Source organism: Lissotriton vulgaris, chromosome 8 (assembly GCF_964263255.1).
Source record: "Lissotriton vulgaris chromosome 8, aLisVul1.2, whole genome shotgun sequence".
Classification (NCBI taxonomy): Eukaryota; Metazoa; Chordata; class Amphibia; order Caudata; family Salamandridae; genus Lissotriton; species Lissotriton vulgaris.
This window is the reverse complement of record NC_141696.1, coordinates 153,001,387-153,022,852: the sequence shown is the minus strand read 5'-3', so window position 1 is coordinate 153,022,852 and position 21,466 is coordinate 153,001,387. Positions and strand designations below refer to the sequence as shown.

General features: G+C 43.4%; 11 non-coding genes across 11 annotated transcripts; all 11 read left to right on the top strand.

Moving 5' to 3' along the window:
- The first annotated feature begins 916 nt into the window (after positions 1-916).
- Positions 917-999, top strand: TRNAL-UAG (transfer RNA leucine (anticodon UAG)). The gene has a single exon. It is a non-coding gene; the product is annotated as a tRNA-Leu (tRNA).
- A 2,014-nt stretch (positions 1,000-3,013) lies between these two features.
- Positions 3,014-3,096, top strand: TRNAL-UAG (transfer RNA leucine (anticodon UAG)). Its single transcript has one exon. It is a non-coding gene; the product is annotated as a tRNA-Leu (tRNA).
- Positions 3,097-5,825: 2,729 nt separating this feature from the next.
- TRNAL-CAG (transfer RNA leucine (anticodon CAG)) lies at positions 5,826-5,908 on the top strand. The gene has a single exon. It is a non-coding gene; the product is annotated as a tRNA-Leu (tRNA).
- Positions 5,909-7,207: 1,299 nt separating this feature from the next.
- Positions 7,208-7,290, top strand: TRNAL-UAG (transfer RNA leucine (anticodon UAG)). Its single transcript has one exon. It is a non-coding gene; the product is annotated as a tRNA-Leu (tRNA).
- A 632-nt stretch (positions 7,291-7,922) lies between these two features.
- Positions 7,923-8,005, top strand: TRNAL-CAG (transfer RNA leucine (anticodon CAG)). The gene has a single exon. It is a non-coding gene; the product is annotated as a tRNA-Leu (tRNA).
- A 2,014-nt stretch (positions 8,006-10,019) lies between these two features.
- TRNAL-CAG (transfer RNA leucine (anticodon CAG)) lies at positions 10,020-10,102 on the top strand. The gene has a single exon. It is a non-coding gene; the product is annotated as a tRNA-Leu (tRNA).
- Positions 10,103-11,401: 1,299 nt separating this feature from the next.
- TRNAL-UAG (transfer RNA leucine (anticodon UAG)) lies at positions 11,402-11,484 on the top strand. The gene has a single exon. It is a non-coding gene; the product is annotated as a tRNA-Leu (tRNA).
- A 632-nt stretch (positions 11,485-12,116) lies between these two features.
- On the top strand, positions 12,117-12,199 carry TRNAL-CAG (transfer RNA leucine (anticodon CAG)). Its single transcript has one exon. It is a non-coding gene; the product is annotated as a tRNA-Leu (tRNA).
- A 2,014-nt stretch (positions 12,200-14,213) lies between these two features.
- On the top strand, positions 14,214-14,296 carry TRNAL-CAG (transfer RNA leucine (anticodon CAG)). The gene has a single exon. It is a non-coding gene; the product is annotated as a tRNA-Leu (tRNA).
- Positions 14,297-16,311: 2,015 nt separating this feature from the next.
- On the top strand, positions 16,312-16,394 carry TRNAL-CAG (transfer RNA leucine (anticodon CAG)). The gene has a single exon. It is a non-coding gene; the product is annotated as a tRNA-Leu (tRNA).
- Positions 16,395-20,505: 4,111 nt separating this feature from the next.
- On the top strand, positions 20,506-20,588 carry TRNAL-CAG (transfer RNA leucine (anticodon CAG)). The gene has a single exon. It is a non-coding gene; the product is annotated as a tRNA-Leu (tRNA).
- Positions 20,589-21,466: the final 878 nt, after the last annotated feature.

Genomic DNA, 21,466 nt, shown 5'->3' with positions numbered 1-21,466 from the left:
ATTTGCCCAATGTTGTCTTCAAGCTCGTATAATATTCTTCTAGCACTCGTGGTGTTTTATGTGTTTTTTGGGGGGTGCTTAAAAAGTCCCTTTTATTAATGAAATGGGTTACATTCAGTCTTGTGATATTTTTGGTTTCCAATAAGTAGATTGTTAATTGTATGTAACCTCATTTTCTAATGCTCCATTCAAGAGATGTTTCCACTATGAAATGCAGAGCAAGGGGAAAGAGCACAAGTGATAGAGCGAGTGAGTGAGAAGGGGTGTTGAGGAAGGAGAGAATGAAACAAAGACAGAGTGAGTGAACGGCAGGTATGCCTAGAAGAGGAGACTAGAAGTGAAGGCGACATACTTTTCCCTGCTTTTGACCTCCCACCCATCCCAAACCGACCACAAACGTACCATCTATGCAACGTTGGTATGCAGAAATTCACGCCTCAGCCAGTGAGGGTGAGTCCCAGGCCAGGGGCTAGAGAGCAAAAGACTGCATGTGCTCAGACGTTCCCTGCTAGGGACAGTTGATCTGAAACAAGGTCTGCACTCTTGTATCCAGCAAGGATCTAGAAATCCTGCATGAATCTGCAAGGCACAATGACAGCACACATTTGCATAGTATGCCCCACCTTCTGCCTTCCTACTTCCTGTGCAGTAGTTGTTTGTGTAGAGAGAGAGGTCGCAGGCAAGGTAATTTTGTGAGTCGGATACAGGACCCTAAAAAGCTGGTGAGAGGTATGAGGTATTCTAAAAGCATAAAAATTGTACACCTGTGAAATGAAATGCTTTCACATGTGATCTTCAGTGTTTATTGTCCTGTGCATAAAGTTGCACCTTGTGTTTGAAGGTTTAAATTATTTCAGGCTTGCATGGAGGCAGAAATTTCTGAGTGACTTTTATACATTTCTTAAGACTCTGCTCTGTCAGGATGGCCGAGTGGTCTAAGGCGCTGTGTTTAGGCCGCAGTCTCCTCTGGAGACGTGGGTTCGAATCCCACTTCTGACATGACTTTTGGAGATGTAATCTCCTTTTTCAGGTTAACATCTGATGGAAGTTGCATCTGTTGGTCTTCACCTGGGATGTGATTCCGTCCTCATCTAGTCAAGAGAGCTGGGGTTTCTCATATATTTCGGTTGTATAAAGTCTTGCTGACAAAGTGCAGTCCTTACTATATGAGCATAGGACCCATGTAAGAGCTCATCTGGAAGAGTCATGCTCTTGTATGCCCTGGCCAGACAGGCCATGCAAATATGGAAGAATGCCTAGCATCTGGTAGACAGTTGGACTCCAGCACACTTACGGCAATTTCCTCAGGGCTGTGATCAGGGGCTGCTTAGATTTGCGTATTCCACCCTATGTTGTGACATTGAAATTCCTTGTTGAATTTGCTTTAGCTAGCCAAGAGGTGGCTGTTGACTCAATTTCAAAGCAGCTTTGGGCCGTTCAAGTGGCTGGTTAATAGCACTTTCTCTTTGTACGCCTTAAAGGCATAAAGAGTTCTTCATAGGTACTGCTCTCTATGGATTGTTCAAAGATCTGTTGGAAGTACTTATAATAGGATAAATAAATTGAGGGCATGCTTTTTCGGTACCCCACTTGCATGGCTGTCTGGCCTGTGGAAGGTTCTATAAATGCAAGTCAGGATGGCCGAGTGGTCTTAGGCGCTGCGTTCAGGTCGCAGTCTCTTCTGGAGGCGTGGGTTCAAATCCCACTTATGACAATTGTGTGTTTACTCTACTTTTTTCTTGAGAGAGAAAAAATCAGATCATTTCCTTCACATGGGCTTATATGGTTGTCTACTTGGAAAAGTGCAGTGAGTTTTTTTCTTGCTCTAGCCACTCATGACCTAAGATGTGTGCTTTTTTTGGTTCACAATATCTTTCCCTCTCTGTAGATAGTCAAGCGACATGTGGTCAGGATGGCCGAGTGGTCTAAGGCGCTGCGTTAAGGCCGCAGTCTCTCCTGGAGACGTGGGTTCGAATCCCACTTCTGAAAAAACTTTAAGTCCATTTTGTCTCTGAGTTCTTTTAGAATCTCAGCTAAAAATTGGCAGTGCATATAATATCTGAATAAGTAACAAACTTCAGTTTCAACTGCAAATTAATTTGCCCAATTCTGTCTTCAAGCTCGTATAATATTCTTCTAGCACTCGTGGTGTTTTATGTGTTTTTTGGGGGGTGCTTAAAAAGTCCCTTTTATTAATGAAATGGGTTACATTCAGTCTTGTGATATTTTTGGTTTCCAATAAGTAGATTGTTAATTGTATGTAACCTCATTTTCTAATGCTCCATTCAAGAGATGTTTCCACTATGAAATGCAGAGCAAGGGGAAAGAGCACAAGTGATAGAGCGAGTGAGTGAGAAGGGGTGTTGAGGAAGGAGAGAATGAAACAAAGACAGAGTGAGTGAACGGCAGGTATGCCTAGAAGAGGAGACTAGAAGTGAAGGCGACATACTTTTCCCTGCTTTTGACCTCCCACCCATCCCAAACCGACCACAAACGTACCATCTATGCAACGTTGGTATGCAGAAATTCACGCCTCAGCCAGTGAGGGTGAGTCCCAGGCCAGGGGCTAGAGAGCAAAAGACTGCATGTGCTCAGACGTTCCCTGCTAGGGACAGTTGATCTGAAACAAGGTCTGCACTCTTGTATCCAGCAAGGATCTAGAAATCCTGCATGAATCTGCAAGGCACAATGACAGCACACATTTGCATAGTATGCCCCACCTTCTGCCTTCCTACTTCCTGTGCAGTAGTTGTTTGTGTAGAGAGAGAGGTCGCAGGCAAGGTAATTTTGTGAGTCGGATACAGGACCCTAAAAAGCTGGTGAGAGGTATGAGGTATTCTAAAAGCATAAAAATTGTACACCTGTGAAATGAAATGCTTTCACATGTGATCTTCAGTGTTTATTGTCCTGTGCATAAAGTTGCACCTTGTGTTTGAAGGTTTAAATTATTTCAGGCTTGCATGGAGGCAGAAATTTCTGAGTGACTTTTATACATTTCTTAAGACTCTGCTCTGTCAGGATGGCCGAGTGGTCTAAGGCGCTGTGTTTAGGCCGCAGTCTCCTCTGGAGACGTGGGTTCGAATCCCACTTCTGACATGACTTTTGGAGATGTAATCTCCTTTTTCAGGTTAACATCTGATGGAAGTTGCATCTGTTGGTCTTCACCTGGGATGTGATTCCGTCCTCATCTAGTCAAGAGAGCTGGGGTTTCTCATATATTTCGGTTGTATAAAGTCTTGCTGACAAAGTGCAGTCCTTACTATATGAGCATAGGACCCATGTAAGAGCTCATCTGGAAGAGTCATGCTCTTGTATGCCCTGGCCAGACAGGCCATGCAAATATGGAAGAATGCCTAGCATCTGGTAGACAGTTGGACTCCAGCACACTTACGGCAATTTCCTCAGGGCTGTGATCAGGGGCTGCTTAGATTTGCGTATTCCACCCTATGTTGTGACATTGAAATTCCTTGTTGAATTTGCTTTAGCTAGCCAAGAGGTGGCTGTTGACTCAATTTCAAAGCAGCTTTGGGCCGTTCAAGTGGCTGGTTAATAGCACTTTCTCTTTGTACGCCTTAAAGGCATAAAGAGTTCTTCATAGGTACTGCTCTCTATGGATTGTTCAAAGATCTGTTGGAAGTACTTATAATAGGATAAATAAATTGAGGGCATGCTTTTTCGGTACCCCACTTGCATGGCTGTCTGGCCTGTGGAAGGTTCTATAAATGCAAGTCAGTATGGCCGAGTGGTCTTAGGCGCTGCGTTCAGGTCGCAGTCTCTTCTGGAGGCGTGGGTTCAAATCCCACTTATGACAATTGTGTGTTTACTCTACTTTTTTCTTGAGAGAGAAAAAATCAGATCATTTCCTTCACATGGGCTTATATGGTTGTCTACTTGGAAAAGTGCAGTGAGTTTTTTTCTTGCTCTAGCCACTCATGACCTAAGATGTGTGCTTTTTTTGGTTCACAATATCTTTCCCTCTCTGTAGATAGTCAAGCGACATGTGGTCAGGATGGCCGAGTGGTCTAAGGCGCTGCGTTAAGGCCGCAGTCTCTCCTGGAGACGTGGGTTCGAATCCCACTTCTGAAAAAACTTTAAGTCCATTTTGTCTCTGAGTTCTTTTAGAATCTCAGCTAAAAATTGGCAGTGCATATAATATCTGAATAAGTAACAAACTTCAGTTTCAACTGCAAATTAATTTGCCCAATTCTGTCTTCAAGCTCGTATAATATTCTTCTAGCACTCGTGGTGTTTTATGTGTTTTTTGGGGGGTGCTTAAAAAGTCCCTTTTATTAATGAAATGGGTTACATTCAGTCTTGTGATATTTTTGGTTTCCCATAAGTAGATTGTTAATTTTATGTAACCTCATTTTCTAATGCTCCATTCAAGAGATGTTTCCACTATGAAATGCAGAGCAAGGGGAAAGAGCACAAGTGGTAGAGCGAGTGAGTGAGAAGGGGTGTTGAGGAAGGAGAGAATGAAACAAAGACAGAGTGAGTGAACGGCAGGTAGGCCTAGAAGAGGAGACTAGAAGTGAAGGCGACATACTTTTCCCTGCTTTTGACCTCCCACCCATCCCAAACCGACCACAAACGTACCATCTATGCAACGTTGGTATGCAGAAATTCACGCCTCAGCCAGTGAGGGGGAGTCCCAGGCCAGGGGCTAGAGAGCAAAAGACTGCATGTGCTCAGACGTTCCCTGCTAGGGACAGTTGATCTGAAACAAGGTCTGCACTCTTGTATCCAGCAAGGATCTAGAAATCCTGCATGAATCTGCAAGGCACAATGACAGCACACATTTGCATAATATGCCCCACCTTCTGCCTTCCTACTTCCTGTGCAGTAGTTGTTTGTGTAGAGAGAGAGGTCGCAGGCAAGGTAATTTTGTGAGTCGGATACAGGACCCTAAAAAGCTGGTGAGAGGTATGAGGTATTCTAAAAGCATAAAAATTGTACACCTGTGAAATGAAATGCTTTCACATGTGATCTTCTGTGTTTATTGTCCTGTGCATAAAGTTGCACCTTGTGTTTGAAGGTTTAAATTATTTCAGGCTTGCATGGAGGCAGAAATTTCTGAGTGACTTTTATACATTTCTGAAGACTCTGCACTGTCAGGATGGCCGAGTGGTCTAAGGTGCTGTGTTTAGGCCGCAGTCTCCTCTGGAGGCGTGGGTTCGAATTCCACTTCTGACATGACTTTTGGAGATGTAATCTCCTTTTTCAGGTTAACATCTGATGGAAGTTGCATCTGTTGGTCTTCACCTGGGATGTGATTCCGTCATCATCTAGTCAAGAGAGCTGGGGTTTCTCATATATTTCGGTTGTATAAAGTCTTGCTGACAAAGTGCAGTCCTTACTATATGAGCATAGGACCCATGTAAGAGCTCATCTGGAAGAGTCATGCTCTTGTATGCCCTGGCCAGACATGCCATGCAAATATGGAAGAATGCCTAGCATCTGGTAGACAGTTGGACTACAGCACACTTACGGCAATTTCCTCAGGGCTGTGATCAGGGGCTGCTTAGATTTGCGTATTCCACCCTATGTTGTGACATTGAAATTCCTTGTTGAATTTGCTTTAGCTAGCCAAGAGGTGGCTGTTGACTCAATTTCAAAGCAGCTTTGGGCCGTTCAAGTGGCTGGTTAATAGCACTTTCTCTTTGTACGCCTTAAAGGTCTAAAGAGTTCTTCATAGGTACTGCTCTCGGTGGATTGTTCAAAGATCTGTTGGAAGTACTTATAATAGGATAAATAAATTGAGGGTATGCCTTATCGGTACCCCACTTGCATGGCTGTCTGGCCTGTGGAAGGTTCCACAAATGCAAGTCAGGATGGCCGAGTGGTCTAAGGCGCTGCGTTCAGGTTGCAGTCTCTTCTGGAGGCGTGGGTTCAAATCCCACTTCTGACAATTGTGTGTTTACTCTACTTTTTTCTTGAGAGAGAAAAAATCTGATCATTTCCCTCACATGGGCTTATATGGTTGTCTACTTGGAAAAGTGCAGTGAGTTTTTTTCTTGCTCTAGCCACTCATGACCTAAGATGTGTGCTTTTTTTGTTTCACAATATCTTTCCCTCTCTGTAGATGATCAAGCAACATGTGGTCAGGATGGCCGAGTGGTCTAAGGCGCTGCGTTAAGGCTGCAGTCTCTCCTGGAGGCGTGTGTTCGAATCCCACTTCTGACAAAACTTTAAGTCCATTTTGTCTCTGAGTTCTTTTAGAATCTCAGCTAAAAATTGGCAGTGCATAAAATATCTGAATAAGTAACAAACTTCAGTTTCAACTGCAAATTAATTTGCCCAATTCTGTCTTCAAGCTCGTATAATATTCTTCTAGCACTCGTGGTGTTTTATGTGTTTTTTGGGGGGTGCTTAAAAAGTCCCTTTTATTAATGAAATGGGTTACATTCAGTCTTGTGATATTTTTGGTTTCCAATAAGTAGATTGTTAATTTTATGTAACCTCATTTTCTAATGCTCCATTCAAGAGATGTTTCCACTATGAAATGCAGAGCAAGGGGAAAGAGCACAAGTGATAGAGCGAGTGAGTGAGAAGGGGTGTTGAGGAAGGAGAGAATGAAACAAAGACAGAGTGAGTGAACGGCAGGTAGGCCTAGAAGAGGAGACTAGAAGTGAAGGCGACATACTTTTCCCTGCTTTTGACCTCCCACCCATCCCAAACCGACCACAAACGTACCATCTATGCAACGTTGGTATGCAGAAATTCACGCCTCAGCCAGTGAGGGTGAGTCCCAGGCCAGGGGCTAGAGAGCAAAAGACTGCATGTGCTCAGACGTTCCCTGCTAGGGACAGTTGATCTGAAACAAGGTCTGCACTCTTGTATCCAGCAAGGATCTAGAAATCCTGCATGAATCTGCAAGGCACAATGACAGCACACATTTGCATAATATGCCCCACCTTCTGCCTTCCTACTTCCTGTGCAGTAGTTGTTTGTGTAGAGAGAGAGGTCGCAGGCAAGGTAATTTTGTGAGTCGGATACAGGACCCTAAAAAGCTGGTGAGAGGTATGAGGTATTCTAAAAGCATAAAAATTGTACACCTGTGAAATTAAATGCTTTCACATGTGATCTTCTGTGTTTATTGTCCTGTGCATAAAGTTGCACCTTGTGTTTGAAGGTTTAAATTATTTCAGGCTTGCATGGAGGCAGAAATTTCTGAGTGACTTTTATACATTTCTTAAGACTCTGCTCTGTCAGGATGGCCGAGTGGTCTAAGGCGCTGTGTTTAGGCCGCAGTCTTCTCTGGAGGCGTGGGTTCGAATCCCACTTCTGATATGACTTTTGGAGATGTAATCTCCTTTTTCAGGTTAACATCTGATGGAAGTTGCATCTGTTGGTCTTCACCTGGGATGTGATTCCGTCCTCATCTAGTCAAGAGAGCTGGGGTTTCTCATATATTTCGGTTGTATAAAGTCTTGCTGACAAAGTGCAGTCCTTACTATATGAGCATAGGACCCATGTAAGAGCTCATCTGGAAGAGGCATGCTCTTGTATGCCCTGGCCAGACAGGCCATGCAAATATGGAAGAATGCCTAGCATCTGGTAGACAGTTGGACTCCAGCACACTTACGGCAATTTCCTCAGGGCTGTGATCAGGGGCTGCTTAGATTTGCGTATTCCACCCTATGTTGTGACATTGAAATTCCTTGTTGAATTTGCTTTAGCTAGCCAAGAGGTGGCTGTTGACTCAATTTCAAAGCAGCTTTGGGCCGTTCAAGTGGCTGGTTAATAGCACTTTCTCTTTGTACGCCTTAAAGGCATAAAGAGTTCTTCATAGGTACTGCTCTCTATGGATTGTTCAAAGATCTGTTGGAAGTACTTATAATAGGATAAATAAATTGAGGGCATGCTTTTTCGGTACCCCACTTGCATGGCTGTCTGGCCTGTGGAAGGTTCTATAAATGCAAGTCAGGATGGCCGAGTGGTCTAAGGCGCTGCGTTCAGGTCGCAGTCTCTTCTGGAGGCGTGGGTTCAAATCCCACTTCTGACAATTGTGTGTTTACTCTACTTTTTTCTTGAGAGAGAAAAAATCAGATCATTTCCTTCACATGGGCTTATATGGTTGTCTACTTGGAAAAGTGCAATGAGTTCTTTTCTTGCTCTAGCCACTCATGACCTAAGATGTGTGCTTTTTTTGTTTCACAATATCTTTCCCTCTCTGTAGATGATCAAGCAACATGTGGTCAGGAAGGCCGAGTGGTCTAAGGCGCTGCGTTAAGGCCGCAGTCTCTCCTGGAGACGTGGGTTCGAATCCCACTTCTGAAAAAACTTTAAGTCCATTTTGTCTCTGAGTTGTTTTAGAATCTCAGCTAAAAATTGGCAGTGCATATAATATCTGAATAAGTAACAAACTTCAGTTTCAACTGCAAATTAATTTGCCCAATTCTGTCTTCAAGCTCGTATAATATTCTTCTAGCACTCGTGCTGTTTTATGTGTTTTTTGGGGGGTGCTTAAAAAGTCCCTTTTATTAATGAAATGGGTTAGATTCAGTCTTGTGATATTTTTGGTTTCCAATAAGTAGATTGTTAATTTTATGTAACCTCATTTTCTAATGCTCCATTCAAGAGATGTTTCCACTATGAAATGCAGAGCAAGGGGAAAGAGCACAAGTGATAGAGCGAGTGAGTGAGAAGGGGTGTTGAGGGTGGAGAGAATGAAACAAAGACAGAGTGAGTGAACGGCAGGTAGGCCTAGAAGAAGAGACTAGAAGTGAAGGCGACATACTTTTCCCTGCTTTTGACCTCCCACCCATCCCAAACCGACCACAAACGTACCATCTGTGCAACGTTGGTATGCAGAAATTCATGCCTCAGCCAGTGAGGGTGAGTCCAAGGCCAGGGGCTAGAGAGCAAAAGACTGCATGTGCTCAGACGTTCCCTGCTAGGGACAGTTGATCTGAAACAAGGTCTGCTCTCTTGTATCCAGCAAGGATCTAGAAATCCTGCATGAATCTGCAAAGCACAATGACAGCATACATTTGCATAATATGCCCCACCTTCTGCCTTCCTACTTCCTGTGCAGTAGTTGTTTGTTTAGAGAGAGAGGTCGCAGGCAAGGTAATTTTGTGAGTAGGATACAGGACCCTAAATAGCTGGTGAGAGGTATGAGGTATTCTAAAAGCATAAAAATTGTACACCTGTGAAATGAAATGCTTTCACATGTGATCTTCTGTGTTTATTGTCCTGTGCATAAAGTTGCACCTTGTGTTTGAAGGTTTAAATTATTTCAGGCTTGCATGGAGGCAGAAATTTCTGAGTGACTTTTATACATTTCTTAAGACTCTGCACTGTCAGGATGGCCGAGTGGTCTAAGGCGCTGTGTTTAGGCCGCAGTCTCTTCTGGAGGCGTGGGTTCAAATCTCACTTCTGACATGCCTTTTTGAGATATAATCTCCTTTTTCAGGTTAACATCTGATGGAAGTTGCATCTGTTGGTCTTCACCTGGGATGTGATTCCGTCCTCATCTAGTCAAGAGAGCTGGGGTTTCTCATATATTTCGGTTGTATAAAGTCTTGCTGACAAAGTGCAGTCCTTACTATATGAGCATAGGACCCATGTAAGAGCTCATCTGGAAGAGTCATGCTCTTGTATGCCCTGGCCAGACAGGCCATGCAAATATGGAAGAATGCCTAGCATCTGGTAGACAGTTGGACTCCAGCACACTTACGGCAATTTCCTCAGGGCTGTGATCAGGGGCTGCTTAGATTTGCGTATTCCACCCTATGTTGTGACATTGAAATTCCTTGTTGAATTTGCTTTAGCTATCCAAGAGGTGGCTGTTGACTCAATTTCAAAGCAGCTTTGGGCCGTTCAAGTGGCTGGTTAATAGCACTTTCTCTTTGTACGCCTTAAAGGCATAAAGAGTTCTTCATAGGTACTGCTCTCTATGGATTGTTCAAAGATCTGTTGGAAGTACTTATAATAGGATAAATAAATTGAGGGCATGCTTTTTCGGTACCCCACTTGCATGGCTGTCTGGCCTGTGGAAGGTTCTATAAATGCAAGTCAGGATGGCCGAGTGGTCTAAGGCGCTGCGTTCAGGTCGCAGTCTCTTCTGGAGGCGTGGGTTCAAATCCCACTTCTGACAATTGTGTGTTTACTCTACTTTTTTCTTGAGAGAGAAAAAATCTGATCATTTCCCTCACATGGGCTTATATGGTTGTCTACTTGGAAAAGTGCAGTGAGTTTTTTTCTTGCTCTAGCCACTCATGACCTAAGATGTGTGCTTTTTTTGTTTCACAATATCTTTCCCTCTCTGTAGATGATCAAGCAACATGTGGTCAGGATGGCCGAGTGGTCTAAGGCGCTGCGTTAAGCCTGCAGTCTCTCCTGGAGGCGTGTGTTCGAATCCCACTTCTGACAAAACTTTAAGTCCATTTTGTCTCTGAGTTCTTTTAGAATCTCAGCTAAAAATTGGCAGTGCATAAAATATCTGAATAAGTAACAAACTTCAGTTTCAACTGCAAATTAATTTGCCCAATTCTGTCTTCAAGCTCGTATAATATTCTTCTAGCACTCGTGGTGTTTTATGTGTTTTTTGGGGGGTGCTTAAAAAGTCCCTTTTATTAATGAAATGGGTTACATTCAGTCTTGTGATATTTTTGGTTTCCAATAAGTAGATTGTTAATTTTATGTAACCTCATTTTCTAATGCTCCATTCAAGAGATGTTTCCACTATGAAATGCAGAGCAAGGGGAAAGAGCACAAGTGATAGAGCGAGTGAGTGAGAAGGGGTGTTGAGGAAGGAGAGAATGAAACAAAGACAGAGTGAGTGAACGGCAGGTAGGCCTAGAAGAGGAGACTAGAAGTGAAGGCGACATACTTTTCCCTGCTTTTGACCTCCCACCCATCCCAAACCGACCACAAACGTACCATCTATGCAACGTTGGTATGCAGAAATTCACGCCTCAGCCAGTGAGGGTGAGTCCCAGGCCAGGGGCTAGAGAGCAAAAGACTGCATGTGCTCAGACGTTCCCTGCTAGGGACAGTTGATCTGAAACAAGGTCTGCACTCTTGTATCCAGCAAGGATCTAGAAATCCTGCATGAATCTGCAAGGCACAATGACAGCACACATTTGCATAATATGCCCCACCTTCTGCCTTCCTACTTCCTGTGCAGTAGTTGTTTGTGTAGAGAGAGAGGTCGCAGGCAAGGTAATTTTGTGAGTCGGATACAGGACCCTAAAAAGCTGGTGAGAGGTATGAGGTATTCTAAAAGCATAAAAATTGTACACCTGTGAAATTAAATGCTTTCACATGTGATCTTCTGTGTTTATTGTCCTGTGCATAAAGTTGCACCTTGTGTTTGAAGGTTTAAATTATTTCAGGCTTGCATGGAGGCAGAAATTTCTGAGTGACTTTTATACATTTCTTAAGACTCTGCTCTGTCAGGATGGCCGAGTGGTCTAAGGCGCTGTGTTTAGGCCGCAGTCTTCTCTGGAGGCGTGGGTTCGAATCCCACTTCTGATATGACTTTTGGAGATGTAATCTCCTTTTTCAGGTTAACATCTGATGGAAGTTGCATCTGTTGGTCTTCACCTGGGATGTGATTCCGTCCTCATCTAGTCAAGAGAGCTGGGGTTTCTCATATATTTCGGTTGTATAAAGTCTTGCTGACAAAGTGCAGTCCTTACTATATGAGCATAGGACCCATGTAAGAGCTCATCTGGAAGAGGCATGCTCTTGTATGCCCTGGCCAGACAGGCCATGCAAATATGGAAGAATGCCTAGCATCTGGTAGACAGTTGGACTCCAGCACACTTACGGCAATTTCCTCAGGGCTGTGATCAGGGGCTGCTTAGATTTGCGTATTCCACCCTATGTTGTGACATTGAAATTCCTTGTTGAATTTGCTTTAGCTAGCCAAGAGGTGGCTGTTGACTCAATTTCAAAGCAGCTTTGGGCCGTTCAAGTGGCTGGTTAATAGCACTTTCTCTTTGTACGCCTTAAAGGCATAAAGAGTTCTTCATAGGTACTGCTCTCTATGGATTGTTCAAAGATCTGTTGGAAGTACTTATAATAGGATAAATAAATTGAGGGCATGCTTTTTCGGTACCCCACTTGCATGGCTGTCTGGCCTGTGGAAGGTTCTATAAATGCAAGTCAGGATGGCCGAGTGGTCTAAGGCGCTGCGTTCAGGTCGCAGTCTCTTCTGGAGGCGTGGGTTCAAATCCCACTTCTGACAATTGTGTGTTTACTCTACTTTTTTCTTGAGAGAGAAAAAATCAGATCATTTCCTTCACATGGGCTTATATGGTTGTCTACTTGGAAAAGTGCAATGAGTTCTTTTCTTGCTCTAGCCACTCATGACCTAAGATGTGTGCTTTTTTTGTTTCACAATATCTTTCCCTCTCTGTAGATGATCAAGCAACATGTGGTCAGGAAGGCCGAGTGGTCTAAGGCGCTGCGTTAAGGCCGCAGTCTCTCCTGGAGACGTGGGTTCGAATCCCACTTCTGAAAAAACTTTAAGTCCATTTTGTCTCTGAGTTGTTTTAGAATCTCAGCTAAAAATTGGCAGTGCATATAATATCGGAATAAGTAACAAACTTCAGTTTCAACTGCAAATTAATTTGCCCAATTCTGTCTTCAAGCTCGTATAATATTCTTCTAGCACTCGTGCTGTTTTATGTGTTTTTTGGGGGGTGCTTAAAAAGTCCCTTTTATTAATGAAATGGGTTACATTCAGTCTTGTGATATTTTTGGTTTCCAATAAGTAGATTGTTAATTTTATGTAACCTCATTTTCTAATGCTCCATTCAAGAGATGTTTCCACTATGAAATGCAGAGCAAGGGGAAAGAGCACAAGTGATAGAGCGAGTGAGTGAGAAGGGGTGTTGAGGGTGGAGAGAATGAAACAAAGACAGAGTGAGTGAACGGCAGGTAGGCCTAGAAGAAGAGACTAGAAGTGAAGGCGACATACTTTTCCCTGCTTTTGACCTCCCACCCATCCCAAACCGACCACAAACGTACCATCTGTGCAACGTTGGTATGCAGAAATTCATGCCTCAGCCAGTGAGGGTGAGTCCAAGGCCAGGGGCTAGAGAGCAAAAGACTGCATGTGCTCAGACGTTCCCTGCTAGGGACAGTTGATCTGAAACAAGGTCTGCTCTCTTGTATCCAGCAAGGATCTAGAAATCCTGCATGAATCTGCAAAGCACAATGACAGCATACATTTGCATAATATGCCCCACCTTCTGCCTTCCTACTTCCTGTGCAGTAGTTGTTTGTTTAGAGAGAGAGGTCGCAGGCAAGGTAATTTTGTGAGTAGGATACAGGACCCTAAATAGCTGGTGAGAGGTATGAGGTATTCTAAAAGCATAAAAATTGTACACCTGTGAAATGAAATGCTTTCACATGTGATCTTCTGTGTTTATTGTCCTGTGCATAAAGTTGCACCTTGTGTTTGAAGGTTTAAATTATTTCAGGCTTGCATGGAGGCAGAAATTTCTGAGTGACTTTTATACATTTCTTAAGACTCTTCACTGTCAGGATGGCCGAGTGGTCTAAGGCGCTGTGTTTAGGCCGCAGTCTCTTCTGGAGGCGTGGGTTCAAATCTCACTTCTGACATGCCTTTTTGAGATATAATCTCCTTTTTCAGGTTAACATCTGATGGAAGTTGCATCTGTTGGTCTTCACCTGGGATGTGATTCCGTCCTCATCTAGTCAAGAGAGCTGGGGTTTCTCATATATTTCGGTTGTATAAAGTCTTGCTGACAAAGTGCAGTCCTTACTATATGAGCATAGGACCCATGTAAGAGCTCATCTGGAAGAGTCATGCTCTTGTATGCCCTGGCCAGACAGGCCATGCAAATATGGAAGAATGCCTAGCATCTGGTAGACAGTTGGACTCCAGCACACTTACGGCAATTTCCTCAGGGCTGTGATCAGGGGCTGCTTAGATTTGCGTATTCCACCCTATGTTGTGACATTGAAATTCCTTGTTGAATTTGCTTTAGCTATCCAAGAGGTGGCTGTTGACTCAATTTCAAAGCAGCTTTGGGCCGTTCAAGTGGCTGGTTAATAGCACTTTCTCTTTGTACGCCTTAAAGGCATAAAGAGTTCTTCATAGGTACTGCTCTCTATGGATTGTTCAAAGATCTGTTGGAAGTACTTATAATAGGATAAATAAATTGAGGGCATGCTTTTTCGGTACCCCACTTGCATGGCTGTCTGGCCTGTGGAAGGTTCTATAAATGCAAGTCAGGATGGCCGAGTGGTCTAAGGCGCTGCGTTCAGGTCGCAGTCTCTTCTGGAGGCGTGGGTTCAAATCCCACTTCTGACAATTGTGTGTTTACTCTACTTTTTTCTTGAGAGAGGAAAAAATCAGATCATTTCCTTCACATGGGCTTATATGGTTGTCTACTTGGAAAAGTGCAGTGAGTTTTTTTCTTGCTCTAGCCACTCATGACCTAAGATGTGTGCTTTTTTTGGTTCACAATATCTTTCCCTCTCTGTAGATGATCAAGCAACATGTGGTTAGGATGGCCGAGTGGTCTAAGGCGCTGCGTTAAGGCCGCAGTCTCTCCTGGAGACGTGGGTTCAAATCCCACTTCTGAAAAAACTTTAAGTCCATTTTGTCTCTGAGTTCTTTTAGAATCTCAGCTAAAAATTGGCAGTGCATATAATATCTGAATAAGTAACAAACTTCAGTTTCAACTGCAAATTAATTTGCCCAATTCTGTCTTCAAGCTCGTATAATATTCTTCTAGCACTCGTGGTGTTTTATGTGTTTTTTGGGGGGTGCTTAAAAAGTCCCTTTTATTAATGAAATGGGTTACATTCAGTCTTGTGATATTTTTGGTTTCCAATAAGTAGATTGTTAATTTTATGTAACATCATTTTCTAATGCTCCATTCAAGAGATGTTTCCACTATGAAATGCAGAGCAAGGGGAAAGAGCACAAGTGATAGAGCGAGTGAGTGAGAAGGGGTGTTGAGGATGGAGAGAATGAAACAAAGACAGAGTGAGCGAACGGCAGGTAGGCCTAGAAGAGGAGACTAGAAGTGAAGGCGACATACTTTTCCCTGCTTTTGACCTCCCACCCATCCCAAACCGACCACAAACGTACCATCTATGCAACGTTGGTATGCAGAAATTCACGCCTCAGCCAGTGAGGGTGAGTCCCAGGCCAGGGGCTAGAGAGCAAAAGACTGCATGTGCTCAGACGTTCCCTGCTAGGGACAGTTGATCTGAAACAAGGTCTGCTCTCTTGTATCCAGCAAGGATCTAGAAATCCTGCATGAATCTGCAAGGCACAATGACAGCATACATTTGCATATTATGCCCCACCTTCTGCCTTCCTACTTCCTGTGCATTAGTTGTTTGTGTAGAGAGAGAGGTCGCAGGCAAGGTAATTTTGTGAGTAGGATACAGGACCCTAAATAGCTGGTGAGAGGTATGAGGTATTCTAAAAGCATAAAAATTGTACACCTGTGAAATGAAATGCTTTCACATGTGATCTTCTGTGTTTATTGTCCTGTGCATAAAGTTGCACCTTGTGTTTGAAGGTTTAAATTATTTCAGGCTTGCATGGAGGCAGAAATTTCTGAGTGACTTTTATACATTTCTTAAGACTCTTCACTGTCAGGATGGCCGAGTGGTCTAAGGCGCTGTGTTTAGGCTGCAGTCTCCTCTGGAGGCGTGGGTTCAAATCTCACTTCTGACATGACTTTTTGAGATATAATCTCCTTTTTCAGGTTAACATCTGATGGAAGTTGCATCTGTTGGTCTTCACCTGGGATGTGATTCCGTCCTCATCTAGTCAAGAGAGCTGGGGTTTCTCATATATTTTGGTTGTATAAAGTCTTGCTGACAAAGTGCAGTCCTTACTATATGAGCATAGGACCCATGTAAGAGCTCATCTGGAAGAGTCATGCTCTTGTATGCCCTGGCCAGACAGGCCATGCAAATATGGAAGAATGCCTAGCATCTGGTAGACAGTTGGACTCCAGCACACTTACGGCAATTTCCTCAGGGCTGTGATCAGGGGCTGCTTAGATTTGCGTATTCCACCCTATGTTGTGACATTGAAATTCCTTGTTGAATTTGCTTTAGCTAGCCAAGAGGTGGCTGTTGACTCAATTTCAAAGCAGCTTTGGGCCGTTCAAGTGGCTGGTTAATAGCACTTTCTCTTTGTACGCCTTAAAGGTCTAAAGAGTTCTTCATAGGTACTGCTCTCTATGGATTGTTCAAAGATCTGTTGGAAGTACTTATAATAGGATAAATAAATTGAGGGCATGCCTTTTCGGTACCCCACTTGCATGGCTGTCTGGCTTGTGGAAGGTTTTACAAATGCAAGTCAGGATGGCCGAGTGGTCTAAGGCGCTGTGTTCAGGTCGCAGTCTCATCTGGAGGCGTGGGTTCAAATCCCACTTCTGACAATTGTGTGTTTACTCTACTTTTTTCTTGAGAGAGAAAAAATCAGATCATTTCCCTCACAATGGCTTATATGGTTGTCTACTTGGAAAAGTGCAGTGAGTTTTTTTCTTGCTCTCGCCACTCATGACCTAAGATGTGTGCTTTTTTTGGTTCACAATATCTTTCCCTCTCTGTAGATTATCAATCAACATGTGGTCAGGATGGCCGAGTGGTCTAAAGCACTGCGTTAAGGCCGCAGTCTCTCCTGGAGGTGTGGGTTCGAATCCCACATCTGACCAGACTTTAAGTCCATTTTGTCTCGGAGTTCTTTTAGAATCTCAGCTAAAAATTGGCATTGCATATAATATCTGAATAAATAACAAACTTCAGTTTCAACTGCAAATTAATTTGCCCAATTCTGTCTTCAAGCTCGTATAATATTCTTCTAGCACTCGTGGTGTTTTATGTGTTTTTTGGGGGGTGCTTAAAAAGTCCCTTTTATTAATGAAATGGGTTACATTCAGTCTTGTGATATTTTTGGTTTCCAATAAGTAGATTGTTAATTTTATGTAACATCATTTTCTAATGCTCCATTCAAGAGATGTTTCCACTATGAAATGCAGAGCAAGGGGAAAGAGCACAAGTGATAGAGCGAGTGAGTGAGAAGGGGTGTTGAGGATGGAGAGAATGAAACAAAGACAGAGTGAGCGAACGGCAGGTAGGCCTAGAAGAGGAGACTAGAAGTGAAGGCGACATACTTTTCCCTGCTTTTGACCTCCCACCCATCCCAAACCGACCACAAACGTACCATCTATGCAACGTTGGTATGCAGAAATTCACGCCTCAGCCAGTGAGGGTGAGTCCCAGGCCAGGGGCTAGAGAGCAAAAGACTGCATGTGCTCAGACGTTCCCTGCTAGGGACAGTTGATCTGAAACAAGGTCTGCTCTCTTGTATCCAGCAAGGATCTAGAAATCCTGCATGAATCTGCAAAGCACAATGACAGCATACATTTGCATATTATGCCCCACCTTCTGCCTTCCTACTTCCTGTGCATTAGTTGTTTGTGTAGAGAGAGAGGTCGCAGGCAAGGTAATTTTGTGAGTAGGATACAGGACCCTAAATAGCTGGTGAGAGGTATGAGGTATTCTAAAAGCATACAAATTGTACACCTGTGAAATGAAATGCTTTCACATGTGATCTTCTGTGTTTATTGTCCTGTGCATAAAGTTGCAACTTGTGTTTGAAGGTTTAAATTATTTCAGGCTTGCATGGAGGCAGAAATTTCTGAGTGACTTTTATACATTTCTTAAGACTCTTCGCAGTCAGGATGGCCGAGTGGTCTAAGGCGCTGTGTTTAGGCCGCAGTCTCCTCTGGAGGTGTGGGTTTGAATCTCACTTCTGACATGACTTTTTGAGATATAATCTCCTTTTTCAGGTTAACATCTGATGGAAGTTGCATCTGTTGGTCTTCACCTGGGATGTGATTCCGTCCTCATCTAGTCAAGAGAGCTGGGGTTTCTCATATATTTCGGTTGTATAAAGTCTTGCTGACAAAGTGCAGTCCTTACTATATGAGCATAGGACCCATGTAAGAGCTCATCTGGAAGAGTCATGCTCTTGTATGCCCTGGCCAGAAAGGCCATGCAAATATGGAAGAATGCCTAGCATCTGGTAGACAGTTGGACTCCAGCACACTTACGGCAATTTCCTCAGGTCTGTGATCAGGGGCTGCTTAGATTTGCGTATTCCACCCTATGTTGTGACATTGAAATTCCTTGTTGAATTTGCTTTAGCTAGCCAAGAGGTGGCTGTTGACTCAATTTCAAAGCAGCTTTGGGCCGTTCAAGTGGCTGGTTAATAGCACTTTCTCTTTGTACGCCTAAAAGGTCTAAAGAGTTCTTCATAGGTACTGCTCTCTGTGGATTGTTCAAAGATCTGTTGGAAGTACTTATAATAGGATAAATAAATTGAGGGCATGCCTTTTCGGTACCCCACTTGCATGGCTGTCTGGCCTGTGGAAGGTTCCACAAAAGCAAGTCGGGATGGCCGAGTGGTCTAAGGCGCTGCGTTCAGGTCGCAGTCTCTTCTGGAGGCGTGGGTTCAAATCCCAATTCTGACAATTGTGTGTTTACTCTACTTTTTTCTTGAGAGAGAAAAAATCAGATCATTTCCTTCACATGGGCTTATATGGTTGTCTACTTGGAAAAGTGCAATGAGTTCTTTTCTTGCTCTAGCCACTCATGACCTAAGATGTGTGCTTTTTTTGTTTCACAATATCTTTCCCTCTCTGTAGATGATCAAGCAACATGTGGTCAGGAAGGCCGAGTGGTCTAAGGCGCTGCGTTAAGGCCGCAGTCTCTCCTGGAGACGTGGGTTCGAATCCCAGTTCTGAAAAAACTTTAAGTCCATTTTGTCTCTGAGTTGTTTTAGAATCTCAGCTAAAAATTGGCAGTGCATATAATATCGGAATAAGTAACAAACTTCAGTTTCAACTGCAAATTAATTTGCCCAATTCTGTCTTCAAGCTCGTATAATATTCTTCTAGCACTCGTGCTGTTTTATGTGTTTTTTGGGGGGTGCTTAAAAAGTCCCTTTTATTAATGAAATGGGTTACATTCAGTCTTGTGATATTTTTGGTTTCCAATAAGTAGATTGTTAATTTTATGTAACCTCATTTTCTAATGCTCCATTCAAGAGATGTTTCCACTATGAAATGCAGAGCAAGGGGAAAGAGCACAAGTGATAGAGCGAGTGAGTGAGAAGGGGTGTTGAGGGTGGAGAGAATGAAACAAAGACAGAGTGAGTGAACGGCAGGTAGGCCTAGAAGAAGAGACTAGAAGTGAAGGCGACATACTTTTCCCTGCTTTTGACCTCCCACCCATCCCAAACCGACCACAAACGTACCATCTGTGCAACGTTGGTATGCAGAAATTCATGCCTCAGCCAGTGAGGGTGAGTCCAAGGCCAGGGGCTAGAGAGCAAAAGACTGCATGTGCTCAGACGTTCCCTGCTAGGGACAGTTGATCTGAAACAAGGTCTGCTCTCTTGTATCCAGCAAGGATCTAGAAATCCTGCATGAATCTGCAAAGCACAATGACAGCATACATTTGCATAATATGCCCCACCTTCTGCCTTCCTACTTCCTGTGCAGTAGTTGTTTGTTTAGAGAGAGAGGTCGCAGGCAAGGTAATTTTGTGAGTAGGATACAGGACCCTAAATAGCTGGTGAGAGGTATGAGGTATTCTAAAAGCATAAAAATTGTACACCTGTGAAATGAAATGCTTTCACATGTGATCTTCTGTGTTTATTGTCCTGTGCATAAAGTTGCACCTTGTGTTTGAAGGTTTAAATTATTTCAGGCTTGCATGGAGGCAGAAATTTCTGAGTGACTTTTATACATTTCTTAAGACTCTTCACTGTCAGGATGGCCGAGTGGTCTAAGGCGCTGTGTTTAGGCCGCAGTCTCTTCTGGAGGCGTGGGTTCAAATCTCACTTCTGACATGCCTTTTTGAGATATAATCTCCTTTTTCAGGTTAACATCTGATGGAAGTTGCATCTGTTGGTCTTCACCTGGGATGTGATTCCGTCCTCATCTAGTCAAGAGAGCTGGGGTTTCTCATATATTTCGGTTGTATAAAGTCTTGCTGACAAAGTGCAGTCCTTACTATATGAGCATAGGACCCATGTAAGAGCTCATCTGGAAGAGTCATGCTCTTGTATGCCCTGGCCAGACAGGCCATGCAAATATGGAAGAATGCCTAGCATCTGGTAGACAGTTGGACTCCAGCACACTTACGGCAATTTCCTCAGGGCTGTGATCAGGGGCTGCTTAGATTTGCGTATTCCACCCTATGTTGTGACATTGAAATTCCTTGTTGAATTTGCTTTAGCTATCCAAGAGGTGGCTGTTGACTCAATTTCAAAGCAGCTTTGGGCCGTTCAAGTGGCTGGTTAATAGCACTTTCTCTTTGTACGCCTTAAAGGCATAAAGAGTTCTTCATAGGTACTGCTCTCTATGGATTGTTCAAAGATCTGTTGGAAGTACTTATAATAGGATAAATAAATTGAGGGCATGCTTTTTCGGTACCCCACTTGCATGGCTGTCTGGCCTGTGGAAGGTTCTATAAATGCAAGTCAGGATGGCCGAGTGGTCTAAGGCGCTGCGTTCAGGTCGCAGTCTCTTCTGGAGGCGTGGGTTCAAATCCCACTTCTGACAATTGTGTGTTTACTCTACTTTTTTCTTGAGAGAGGAAAAAATCAGATCATTTCCTTCACATGGGCTTATATGGTTGTCTACTTGGAAAAGTGCAGTGAGTTTTTTTCTTGCTCTAGCCACTCATGACCTAAGATGTGTGCTTTTTTTGGTTCACAATATCTTTCCCTCTCTGTAGATGATCAAGCAACATGTGGTTAGGATGGCCGAGTGGTCTAAGGCGCTGCGTTAAGGCCGCAGTCTCTCCTGGAGACGTGGGTTCAAATCCCACTTCTGAAAAAACTTTAAGTCCATTTTGTCTCTGAGTTCTTTTAGAATCTCAGCTAAAAATTGGCAGTGCATATAATATCTGAATAAGTAACAAACTTCAGTTTCAACTGCAAATTAATTTGCCCAATTCTGTCTTCAAGCTCGTATAATATTCTTCTAGCACTCGTGGTGTTTTATGTGTTTTTTGGGGGGTGCTTAAAAAGTCCCTTTTATTAATGAAATGGGTTACATTCAGTCTTGTGATATTTTTGGTTTCCAATAAGTAGATTGTTAATTTTATGTAACATCATTTTCTAATGCTCCATTCAAGAGATGTTTCCACTATGAAATGCAGAGCAAAGGGAAAGAGCACAAGTGATAGAGCGAGTGAGTGAGAAGGGGTGTTGAGGATGGAGAGAATGAAACAAAGACAGAGTGAGCGAACGGCAGGTAGGCCTAGAAGAGGAGACTAGAAGTGAAGGCGACATACTTTTCCCTGCTTTTGACCTCCCACCCATCCCAAACCGACCACAAACGTACCATCTATGCAACGTTGGTATGCAGAAATTCACGCCTCAGCCAGTGAGGGTGAGTCCCAGGCCAGGGGCTAGAGAGCAAAAGACTGCATGTGC